The sequence below is a fragment of the Cylas formicarius genome, unplaced genomic scaffold (genome assembly GCF_029955315.1).
Source record: "Cylas formicarius isolate icCylForm1 unplaced genomic scaffold, icCylForm1.1 PGA_scaffold_180__1_contigs__length_16203, whole genome shotgun sequence".
Taxonomy (NCBI): Eukaryota; Metazoa; Arthropoda; class Insecta; order Coleoptera; family Brentidae; genus Cylas; species Cylas formicarius.
The window spans coordinates 5,001-16,203 of record NW_026844256.1 but is presented as its reverse complement, the minus strand read 5'-3'; the positions used below and the strand labels follow the sequence as shown (position 1 = coordinate 16,203).

The 11,203-nt window shown below is 45.9% G+C and overlaps 2 non-coding genes across 2 annotated transcripts; both read left to right on the top strand.

The window, feature by feature from the left end:
• The first annotated feature begins 8,099 nt into the window (after positions 1 to 8,099).
• LOC132695968 (small subunit ribosomal RNA) lies at positions 8,100 to 10,030 on the top strand. The gene has a single exon (XR_009617961.1). It is a non-coding gene; the product is annotated as a small subunit ribosomal RNA (ribosomal RNA).
• A 568-nt stretch (positions 10,031 to 10,598) lies between these two features.
• On the top strand, positions 10,599 to 10,753 carry LOC132695967 (5.8S ribosomal RNA). Its single transcript, XR_009617960.1, has one exon. It is a non-coding gene; the product is annotated as a 5.8S ribosomal RNA (ribosomal RNA).
• Positions 10,754 to 11,203: the final 450 nt, after the last annotated feature.

Here is an 11,203-nt window from a genome sequence, read left to right as displayed (position 1 = left end):
GCGAAGCTACCATCCGTTGGTTTATGCCTGAACGCCTCTAAGGCCGTATCCTTTCTAGTCGAAGGCGGCAACGATATCTCTTGGAGTTCCGAGAGTCGAAAGGCTCAAAACAATGTGACTTTACTAGGCGGTCGGCGTCCGCGCCGGCCGTCGCACGAGCCCGATTGCCGCTCGAGGTCGCCGATCGGCGGCGGGATCGATCCTTGCCACGTCCGATCAGACCTTCAGGCGGCCGATCGTGGGTCAATCGTTTCGATGTCGGAACTCGGAATTGTCTGTAGACGACTTACGTACCTGGCAGGGTGTTGTACTCGGTAGAGCAGTTACCACACTGCGATCTGTTGAGACTCAGCCCTTAGCTTGGGGATTCGTCTTGTCGTTAGACGAGACCCCTCGACGATCGATGGAAAAAAAAAAAAGAGAAAAAAAAAAAAAGGCGAACGTAAAAGGAAAAGCGATTTTCCATTTTACGTTCGCCTTTTTTACGCGGTTAATTTTTTTAAGACCTTACTTGCCGGCCGACCGGCCGGCCTACTCTCGTTTCTTAAAGAAAAAACGAACGGAAGCGAAAACGGATTAGTTAGCTTTTTTTGTTGCCACTAATTCCACCCCCCGGACGTCGCTCGAAATTCGATGTTTGTTTTTTTTGTTTTGTTTTTTTTTTTTTTTTTAAGAAAAATCGGGGCCCGGTTTTCGAAATTTTCTTTCCGAGGCATCCCTAAAAGCTTCGGAAAACCTTCGGGGTCTCCTCTTCGAAGGCGTGTCGTTAGTGTTAGATATCGACGCCGACTTCGAAACGCGCGCCCGGTGTTTGTGATTTCTTTTAATTCGGTCTAGGTTCTCCGAAATAAATACCGCTTTTTTTTGTTCCTTATTTCCGTCGTTCGCGCGATACGAATCGAAATCGTAAGTTTAAAAAACAGAAACTGGAAACGGGAACTCGAAACGGAGTGTAATAGGTGTCGGGTGGGTATAGGAAACGGGCGGGACACGCGATCGCGAAAATCGCTTTCTCCGCCGAGCGACGTCGAACGAAAAGTCGAAAAATTATCGGTCGCGAGTCGAACATTGCGGGCTTCGATTCCGGTAAAACTTCGACCGCGAAACTTTTGCCCGAATCAAAAAAAAAACTCGCTTTTCGATTGTTTACCTTGAAAATTTGAAAGCTCCACTTTCGTCGTGATTTTAGTTCGAAAATCTCTCTCGCTTCGGGTTCTGCTCGCTCGCGAAACAAACTTTATAGTATTTTAAAACCTTATTCGAAATAGCGGTCCGTTTCGTTTTTAAACGTCGGCCGAAACATGGAAAAAAAACGATCGCTGCGAAGCGCGGAACCTCACCGCCGAAGCCGGGCTCTTTCCTAGCGTAAATCCGACGGCGTTCAGTCCTCCGATTGTCCGTCCGACCATAGTCGAATTCGTTCGCCGGCCTAACCGAATTTATTAATTTCGACGCGCGCGCGGTACTCGTACTCGTGTTGTCGTTGTTTTTGTCGCCGTTGTTTTCCGTCGTCAGTATTTGCGATAATATGGCAGAAAGCGAAGTGAAAGTGTCGACCGCGTCGGCCGCTTCTTCTCCGGCTCAAACCTCCGCGACCATTTCTTCGTCTTCGTCGACGACCGTGAAAAAGGAAAAGAAAGCCAAGAATCCCAGAACGAAACCCAACCATCCGCCGACTTCCGAAATGGTAAACAACGCCATAAAGGGACTAAAAGAGAGAGGCGGTTCTTCGTTGCAAGCCATAAAAAAATACGTGGCCGCCAACTACAAAGTGGACGCCGAAAAAGTGGCTCCTTTCATTAAAAAGTACTTGAAGTCGGCCGTCGCTGCGGGAACTTTGGTTCAAACCAAGGGCAAAGGTGCGTCCGGTTCGTTCAAATTGGCGTCTTCGACTTCTAATTCGGCGAAAAGCGGAGCCGCGTCCTCATCCTCGGAAAAAAAGAAGTCCGTGACCAGAACGAAGAAAGCGTCTCCGAAAAAAACCACCGGAGAAAAATCTGGCGCCGCAGGTGGTGGTGGTGGCGCTTCTTCGAAGCCCGCCGTAAAAAAGGCGGTCGCCGCCTCTCCGAAGGGAAAAGGAAAAAGCGGGGCCGCCGCGTCGTCCGTGGAGAAGAAATCGGCAGCTAAAAAATCCGCCGAAAAGAAAACCGCCAAAGGCGCCGCCGGAACGGCGGTAGCGGCGTCGATTAAAACCAAATCGCCTTCGAAAGCCAAAAAATCAAACAAGGGACCGACGAAGAAACCGAAAGCGCCCAAACCCAAAACGGCAAAATCGCCTCCCGTAGCCGCTTCCGGCAAAGTTAAAAAGCCCGTCTCGCCCAAAAAGAAGAAATGAACCGCCGAGAGAACGTCGATGGGTGTTTAAAAAAAAAACGAAATTTTCGAAACGGTTCTTATCAGAACCACAAAAAAAATCGCTATCGAATTCGTAACTATCTTCAAAGGCAAACTCGAATCCCGGGCGTCTCGGGGGTAAATAGAAAACGATTTCTTTAAAAAATATATATAAGTATAAATTTATTAAAAAATCTCGAAAAGGACTTCTCTTTTTCTTCTTTTTTCTCTTTTCCATTTCGTTCTCCCTACGACAAACTTATTCTAACTTATCCGCCGGCGAATTTTAAACTGCATCTCGTTTAACAACGAAGCGTAGTCGATTCCGACGACGATCACGCAAACATTAAGAGAAATATCCCCGCGAACGTATTTATATGAGAAGAAAGTCCGTTGACAAGCTCCTCCCACCGAAAAGCGAACAGGGGGCGGAGCTTGTTGACCGACTCCGTCGCGATATAAATACGTTCGCCGGGGTTTTTTCTCATTTCGATCGCGAAGACCGCTTTTCTTTGTGAATAATAATGCCTTCGAAAACCGGTGGAAAAGCCGCCGCGAAAAAGCAGAAGAACGAAAGCCGTCACCAAATATACCAGAGGTCGAAATAAAAACTCGTCCGGTTTTACAAAGCAACGGGGAGTGGGGGGGGTTCTTTTCAGAACCACTAATAATTTTTTTTAAAGACGTCGTTAGTTGCGAAAAAAAAAAAATCCAACCGGGCCGTTCTCAAATAATTAATAAATGAAAAAGTTTTATTTTTTATTTTCAATTTTTAACGAAATCTTAAAGGAAAATGATTTGTGGTTCTTAAAAGAACCGGTTTGTTGTTAATAATAATAAAAGAGATTATTATTAATCTTAAGCTCTCTCTCCCCTGATACGCCTCGCCAATTGAATATCTTTCGGCATGATCGTTACTCGTTTGGCATGAATGGCGCACAAATTTGTATCTTCGAAAAGACCGACGAGATAAGCTTCGCTCGCTTCTTGCAACGCCATTACCGCGGAACTTTGGAAACGCAGATCCGTTTTAAAGTCTTGAGCGATTTCTCTGACCAGTCGTTGGAACGGTAATTTTCGGATCAATAGTTCGGTGCTCTTTTGATAACGTCTAATTTCTCTCAAAGCCACGGTGCCCGGTCTGTAGCGATGAGGTTTTTTAACTCCTCCGGTTGCCGGTGCACTTTTTCTCGCCGCTTTGGTCGCCAACTGCTTTCGGGGCGCTTTTCCTCCGGTCGATTTACGAGCGGTCTGCTTGGTTCTGGCCATGATAATAAAACACGTTCGCGGACGTACTAGAACACCAAATCACTAACACTCGTCGACAGATAATGGCCGCACGAACGTCCGTCCGTTTAATTTGTACCCGAGCGTTTTCTCTTCTCATTGGTCCAATCGACCTTTTTGGGCGTGGCGAATTCCGACTCGACAAAACCGAAGCGCCGGACCGTTTTCGGTCAGTTGATCGTGGCACTTCGGACGGTTTTGTTTGTTATATATCGATCAGAGAACTCGGCTCGTATTAAAAATGACCGGTAGAGGGAAAGGCGGCAAAGGTTTGGGAAAAGGTGGTGCAAAGCGACATCGCAAAGTGTTGAGGGATAACATTCAGGGAATAACCAAGCCGGCCATTAGAAGATTGGCCCGTCGCGGAGGCGTGAAACGAATTTCCGGATTGATTTACGAAGAAACTCGTGGCGTTTTAAAGGTGTTTTTGGAAAACGTCATCAGAGACGCGGTAACCTATACGGAGCACGCCAAAAGAAAAACGGTAACGGCAATGGACGTGGTGTACGCCCTAAAAAGACAAGGTAGAACTCTTTACGGATTTGGTGGCTAAATTTTTCGTCGATCTTGCGGAAACACAAAAAAAAAAAAAAAAGGTTCTTTTCAGAACCACAAAATACGTTCCAAAGATTATTCGTTATTTCGAGTATAATGCCCAACAAACCATTATCGAGTCGAGGTAAGTTTTGAATTTTTAATTTCTCCCCGTGTTAGTGTGATTATTAAATCTGTGAAATAAAGGAAACGAAATCTCAAATAGAAAAGTATTTGTGGTCCTTACAAGAACCGTCTTCCTTCCCGGCGAAAACTTTATTTAGCTTTGTTGTCGGTTTTCTTAGGCAACAGAACCACCTAGCGATCTTAACTTCGGATAATAATTTGTTCAATTCCTGGGATCGGCAATTGTAAATGTCGAGGTATTATACCGGTTTTCTTATAGTCCGAAAGAGAAAACGTAAAAAGAAGGAACGTTTCTTTTTTTTTTTTTTTTTAATAATCTGTTAAATAAACGAAACGAAATCTCAAATAGAAAAGTATTTGTGGTCCTTAGAAGGACCGTTTTCCCATCGTCTTCCCTCGCCGCAATTTTTATTTTGCTTTGTTGTCGGTTTTCTTGGGCAAAAGAACCGCTTGAATGTTCGGCAAAACACCTCCCTGAGCGATCGTTACTCCCGATAATAATTTGTTCAATTCCTCGTCGTTTCGGATCGCCAGTTGTAAATGTCGCGGAATGATTCTGGTTTTCTTATTGTCCCTCGCCGCGTTACCGGCCAATTCCAAAACTTCGGCGGCCAAATATTCCATTACGGCCGCCAAATATACCGGAGCTCCGGCGCCGACCCTCTCCGCATAGTTTCCTTTCCGAAGTAATCGGTGAATTCTACCTACCGGAAACTGTAAACCGGCCCTGCTAGAACGAGACTTCGCTTTCCCTTTGACTTTGCCTCCTTTTCCGCGTCCCGACATCGTTATTACCGTTAATAGTACACGCACGAACGTTAACAGCACAATGACGCTCTCGCAGACCGTGGGCGCGCTATTTATAGGACATGGGCATGGACCAATGGGATTAGCGCTTCGGCGAACGATGCCCGGGGGCGGAGCTTGTCGGCCGACTCGGTTCTCAAATAAATAGCTGCGGCCCGGTGTGGGCCTTGTCAGTCCGTTACTTTGCGCGCGTCTAATCGATTGTAGAAAATGCCACCGAAAGTAAGCGGTAAAGCGGCGAAAAAAGCCGGCAAGGCTCAAAAAAATATTTCGAAGAGTGATAAGAAAAAGAAACGCAGGAGGAAGGAGAGTTACGCAATTTACATTTACAAAGTGTTGAAGCAAGTTCATCCGGATACTGGCATTTCGAGCAAAGCCATGTCCATTATGAATTCGTTCGTAAACGACATTTTCGAAAGGATTGCCGCCGAAGCTTCTCGTTTGGCTCACTATAATAAGCGATCCACTATTACTAGCAGAGAGATTCAAACGGCCGTGAGATTGTTGTTGCCCGGAGAGTTGGCCAAGCACGCCGTCAGTGAAGGGACCAAAGCCGTCACAAAATACACCAGTTCTAAATAAATGAGCGTCGACTTGGAGAGTGTAAATTCACCAAAAACGGTTCTTTTCAGAACCACAATTTTTATATATTAATCAATTCGTTTATTCATATCTTTCTTTCTTATTTTTTTTTTTTTCGAATCATAGTTAGATAAAAGTGCTTATCGTCGAAATAAATGGCAGGAACCCGGTTTCGCGTTTATTTCGATTGACGTTTTTGGTTAGCAAAATTGAATTTTCCTATTTTTTTATTTAATTAGGTCAGTTCGTGTTGAACGTAGTTTTGATTACTTTTTATTTGAGTGTGCTTAATTTTGTTTGTGTTTGTTTAGTTTTTGCGAATTGTGGTTCGTTTTGGTGAAGTTTTGCATGTTTTTTTTTTTGGTTTGGTTGATTTGGGTTTGTTACACGGTTAATTTTGGTTTCTTTTGCTGAATTTTCGCTAGTTTTGGTTACTTTGGTTTATTATTTCCAGTTTCGGCCGCTATTGGTTAGTTAGGATTATCGTTAGTTTTGGGTTTGTTTAGGATAATTTTGGCTTGTTTTTGTTAATTTTGACTACTTTTGCTTAATTTTGCTTAGTTTTGGTTACTTTGGTTTATTATTTCCAGTTTCGGCCGCTATTAGTTAGTTAGGGTTCATTTCGGTTAGTTTTTGTGAACGTTTCCTATTTTTGCTTAATTATCGTTAGTTTTGGTTTGTTTAGGATAAGTTTGGCTTGTTTTTGTTAATTTTGACTACTTTTGCTTAATTTTGCTTAGTTTTGTTTACTTTGGTTTATTATTTCCAGTTTCGGCCGCTATTAGTTAGTTATGGTTCGTTTCGGTTAGTTTTTGTGAACGTTTCCTATTTTTGCTTAATTATCGTTAGTTTTGGTTTGTTCAGGATAAGTTTGGCTTGTTTTTGTTAATTTTGACTACTTTTGCTTAATTTTGCTTAGTTTTGGATAATTTGGTTTGTTTTGCCGAACTTTGGCCAATTTTGGTTTGTTATGATTAATTTTGCTTAGTTGTGGTTATTTTTGTTCCTTTTGGTTAGTTTTGTTTAATTTTGGTTATATTCGGTTAATTTTGGTTAGTTTTGCTTATTTTTGCTTTGTTTCGGTTAGTTTTGCTTATTTTTCTCTGCTCGCGGCTAGCGGCAAAAACCTTTTATGGGAGTATATGTTAAAATGAATAAAATAAAAAAAAAAAAACAAAACTCTCTTCCCGCTGGTCCGCAATATTAAAGAAGACGGACTTATAAATGTTTAATAATGAATTTATTAAATCGCGAGAAAAAAAAATGCAAACACCCGAAATTAAAAATGATGGAGAGTATCGTCCGACAAAATCCGGGGACGGCGATTTATTTTTAAGTCGGAACCGGAACCGGCGGTCAGTTAACAAAAGTAAGTAAAGAAAAAAAAATATTTGAAAAAGTGCCCGCTTTAACCAAATCGAACGTAACCACGAGCGAAAGTTTCGCTCCGAACTTTATTTGCCCGCCGCAGCCGATATTCGGGTTTTCACGTGAAACGTTCGGAAGACTAAGGAATGGTCCGTTACCTATAATAGGTGAGATGGTCTCGAGCGCGACCGCCGCGTCGTGCGTATAGACACTTCTCCCTTCGCAGAGCAAAATGCTTTTTCGATCGTTAGATCGCCTTCGAGTCGACCGTTTGGCGCGATTAATTGGCTCGCTTAACATTTTCGTATCGTGGGTTCAATTTTTTAAGAAAAATTGGTTTCCTTCATCGGTACGGGAACGTAGACCGTTTTTCGTTTGCCATCGGCCCGTCTTCGTAGCAGCGATTGCTCGAGCGTTCGAAAACATTTTAAGGCTCCGCACCTTATACAGCTAGATCGCGAACTTAGCGGGTGTTTTAAAGTAAGATTTGGCACTTCGTGGTTCGAAAGCGGTCGCCCTATAATATTTTTCTTCCGAAAAATTTGCGATAACTCTCATCTAACCGAGCGAGTTTATATGCGAATCCGGAACGTTTCTTTCGAGAAATCTCGTGTCGCTTTCAATCTAGCGAAGAGTGATCGAGAGAATGTCCGAAAATTTCCGTCGATCGACGTTCGTTGCCCGAGGCACATCGGTTCGACGCGCGCCGCATTTTAAAGCTTATTATGCGCGCGCGAGTCGGATTGTTTGATCGCGCACTCACGTCGTCTCGATATTTATTACCAACAAAAAAAAATTGGACGGATCGCGTCCGAATAATAATAATAACGAGTGTGGCGTCGGGAACGGTTCATTTCCGTACTCGCACGCTATCACCGCCACACAAAGTGGTCGCGTCTGTTTCTATTTAAAAATAAAATAAACGCGTTTCGCGCGCGTAATTATTATTTTTAAAAAAGAGACTGTTTGTTGTCGTACCGCGCCCGATCGTCGTCATCCGTGGCGGCGGCGGCGGCGGCGCGCTCGACACGTAGAACAGCTCCCTGGTTGATCCTGCCAGTAGTCATATGCTTGTCTCAAAGATTAAGCCATGCATGTTTCAGTACAAGCCAAATTAAGGTGAAACCGCGAAAGGCTCATTAAATCAGTTATGGTTCCTTAGATCGTACCCACAATTACTTGGATAACTGTGGTAATTCTAGAGCTAATACATGCAAACAGAGGTCCGACCGGAGACGGAAGGAGTGCTTTTATTAGATCAAAACCAATCGGTGGCGGGTTCGCGCCCGACATCGTTCAACTTGGTGACTCTGAATAACTTTACGCTGATCGCACGGTCTCGCACCGGCGACGCATCTTTCAAATGTCTGCCTTATCAACTGTCGATGGTAGGTTCTGCGCCTACCATGGTCGTAACGGGTAACGGGGAATCAGGGTTCGATTCCGGAGAGGGAGCCTGAGAAACGGCTACCATATCCAAGGAGGGCAGCAGGCGCGCAAATTACCCACTCCCGGCACGGGGAGGTAGTGACGAAAAATAACGATACGGGACTCATCCGAGGCCCCGTAATCGGAATGAGTACACTCTAAACCCTTTAACGAGGATCAATTGGAGGGCAAGTCTGGTGCCAGCAGCCGCGGTAATTCCAGCTCCAATAGCGTATATTAAAGTTGTTGCGGTTAAAAAGCTCGTAGTCGAATTTGTGTCTCGCGCCGCCGGTTCATCGTCCGCGGTGTTAACTGGCGTGCCGCGAGACGTCCTGCCGGTGGACTTAGCCCGTTCACGCGGGCGGTCCAACTCAATCCTGCCGCGGTGCTCTTCATTGAGTGTCGAGGTGGGCCGGCACGTTTACTTTGAACAAATTAGAGTGCTTAAAGCAGGCTAAAACTTCGCCTGAATACTGTGTGCATGGAATAATGGAATAGGACCTCGGTTCTATTTTGTTGGTTTTCGGAACCCCGAGGTAATGATTAATAGGAACGGATGGGGGCATTCGTATTGCGACGTTAGAGGTGAAATTCTTGGATCGTCGCAAGACGGACAGAAGCGAAAGCATTTGCCAAAAACGTTTTCATTGATCAAGAACGAAAGTTAGAGGTTCGAAGGCGATCAGATACCGCCCTAGTTCTAACTGTAAACTATGCCAGCTAGCGATCCGCCGACGTTCCTCCGATGACTCGGCGGGCAGCTTCCGGGAAACCAAAGCTTTTGGGTTCCGGGGGAAGTATGGTTGCAAAGCTGAAACTTAAAGGAATTGACGGAAGGGCACCACCAGGAGTGGAGCCTGCGGCTTAATTTGACTCAACACGGGAAACCTCACCAGGCCCGGACACCGGAAGGATTGACAGATTGAGAGCTCTTTCTTGATTCGGTGGGTGGTGGTGCATGGCCGTTCTTAGTTGGTGGAGCGATTTGTCTGGTTAATTCCGATAACGAACGAGACTCTAGCCTGCTAACTAGGCGTATTTAGACATCTCAAAGGCCGGCCGGCTCGGGGTTCGCCCCGTTGTCGCGCGCGGTTTTTACTGTCTGCGTACAAACAATTCTTCTTAGAGGGACAGGCGGCTTCTAGCCGCACGAGATTGAGCAATAACAGGTCTGTGATGCCCTTAGATGTTCTGGGCCGCACGCGCGCTACACTGAAGGAATCAGCGTGTCCTCCCTGGCCGAGAGGCCCGGGTAACCCGCTGAACCTCCTTCGTGCTAGGGATTGGGGCTTGCAATTGTTCCCCATGAACGAGGAATTCCCAGTAAGCGCGAGTCATAAGCTCGCGTTGATTACGTCCCTGCCCTTTGTACACACCGCCCGTCGCTACTACCGATTGAATGATTTAGTGAGGTCTTCGGACCGATACGCCGATGGCGTTTCGGCGTCGTCGATGTGTCCGGGAAGTTGACCAAACTTGATCATTTAGAGGAAGTAAAAGTCGTAACAAGGTTTCCGTAGGTGAACCTGCGGAAGGATCATTAAAGTGATAATAAAAATTACACAGTTTGTCTTTATTTAGTCGAACGAATTTTTGTCGCTGACGCTCGGTCGAAAATATCTCGCGTCGATCTTTAAGTCGGCCGCGATTAAATTCGACGACTACGACGACCACTCGACCACCGTAAAAAAGGGGAGAGAGGAGTAGGAGTAGGAGGAGCGCCGACAAAATTCCGGGTACCTAGACGGAACTCGAAGCGCGAAACCTAGTTTCGCGCTCGCCGTCGACAAGGTGTCAAACGATATTCGCCCGGAGCACCGAAAAGTACTTACACCCACCCGCGACCCGCGAGGAGGTGTGTATATAAACTTTAAACCGGCGCGGGTCGTCCGAACGCGAACGCGCGCGCGCGCCTACCGTCTGAATAATAAAGAACAAAGGGCGCGCGGCGAAGTGTTCCGTCGGATAGACCGGCCCGAAATCGAACTTTTTTTTTTTTTTTACGTCGAAAGGTATATACCTCGCCTTCCGTAAAAAAAATGTATGTGTCGATAACAACGCCGACGACTCTTTTTCGGAGACGAAAAGCGTTAAACCGATCGAAAAAAGATTACCCTAAACGGTGGATCACTTGGCTCGTGGGTCGATGAAGAACGCAGCTAATTGCGCGTCAACTTGTGAACTGCAGGACACATGAACATCGACATTTCGAACGCACATTGCGGTCCTCGGATTCTGTTCCCGGACCACTCCTGGCTGAGGGTCGTATCCAATTTAAAGACTGCTCGGTTTTTTCGCCCGCGAGGCGCGAGAAACGTCGGAGCGAGTTGGACGTGTAGCGCGGGAAGGAGTGAGGAGCAACAGCACGTTCGCGCTTAGCGCGCGATCTCTCTCCTACCCGGTCTCGCGACGTTTTAAAACGCGAAAGCGAAACTCCGGCCGCGTTCTAAGGAACGCGACCGAGTTTGCGAACGACGTCGATTTTCGACGCACCGGTTCGTCGCGTCGCGCTCGCTTAAAAGCGCGAGAGACGAGCGTAATTAAAACCGCCCGCGTATGTCGCAGGTCCGCGCAAAATTGACGATCGTCGTGTCCGTTATTTTCTCGATAAGAAGAAAAGGTGTCCGACGTCTGATCGTTTGCGGCCGCGTAACGAGTGGTGGATATAGCGGTTTTAAATATAAACGCTGAACCGTTTCGAAATTCACGTCTACGT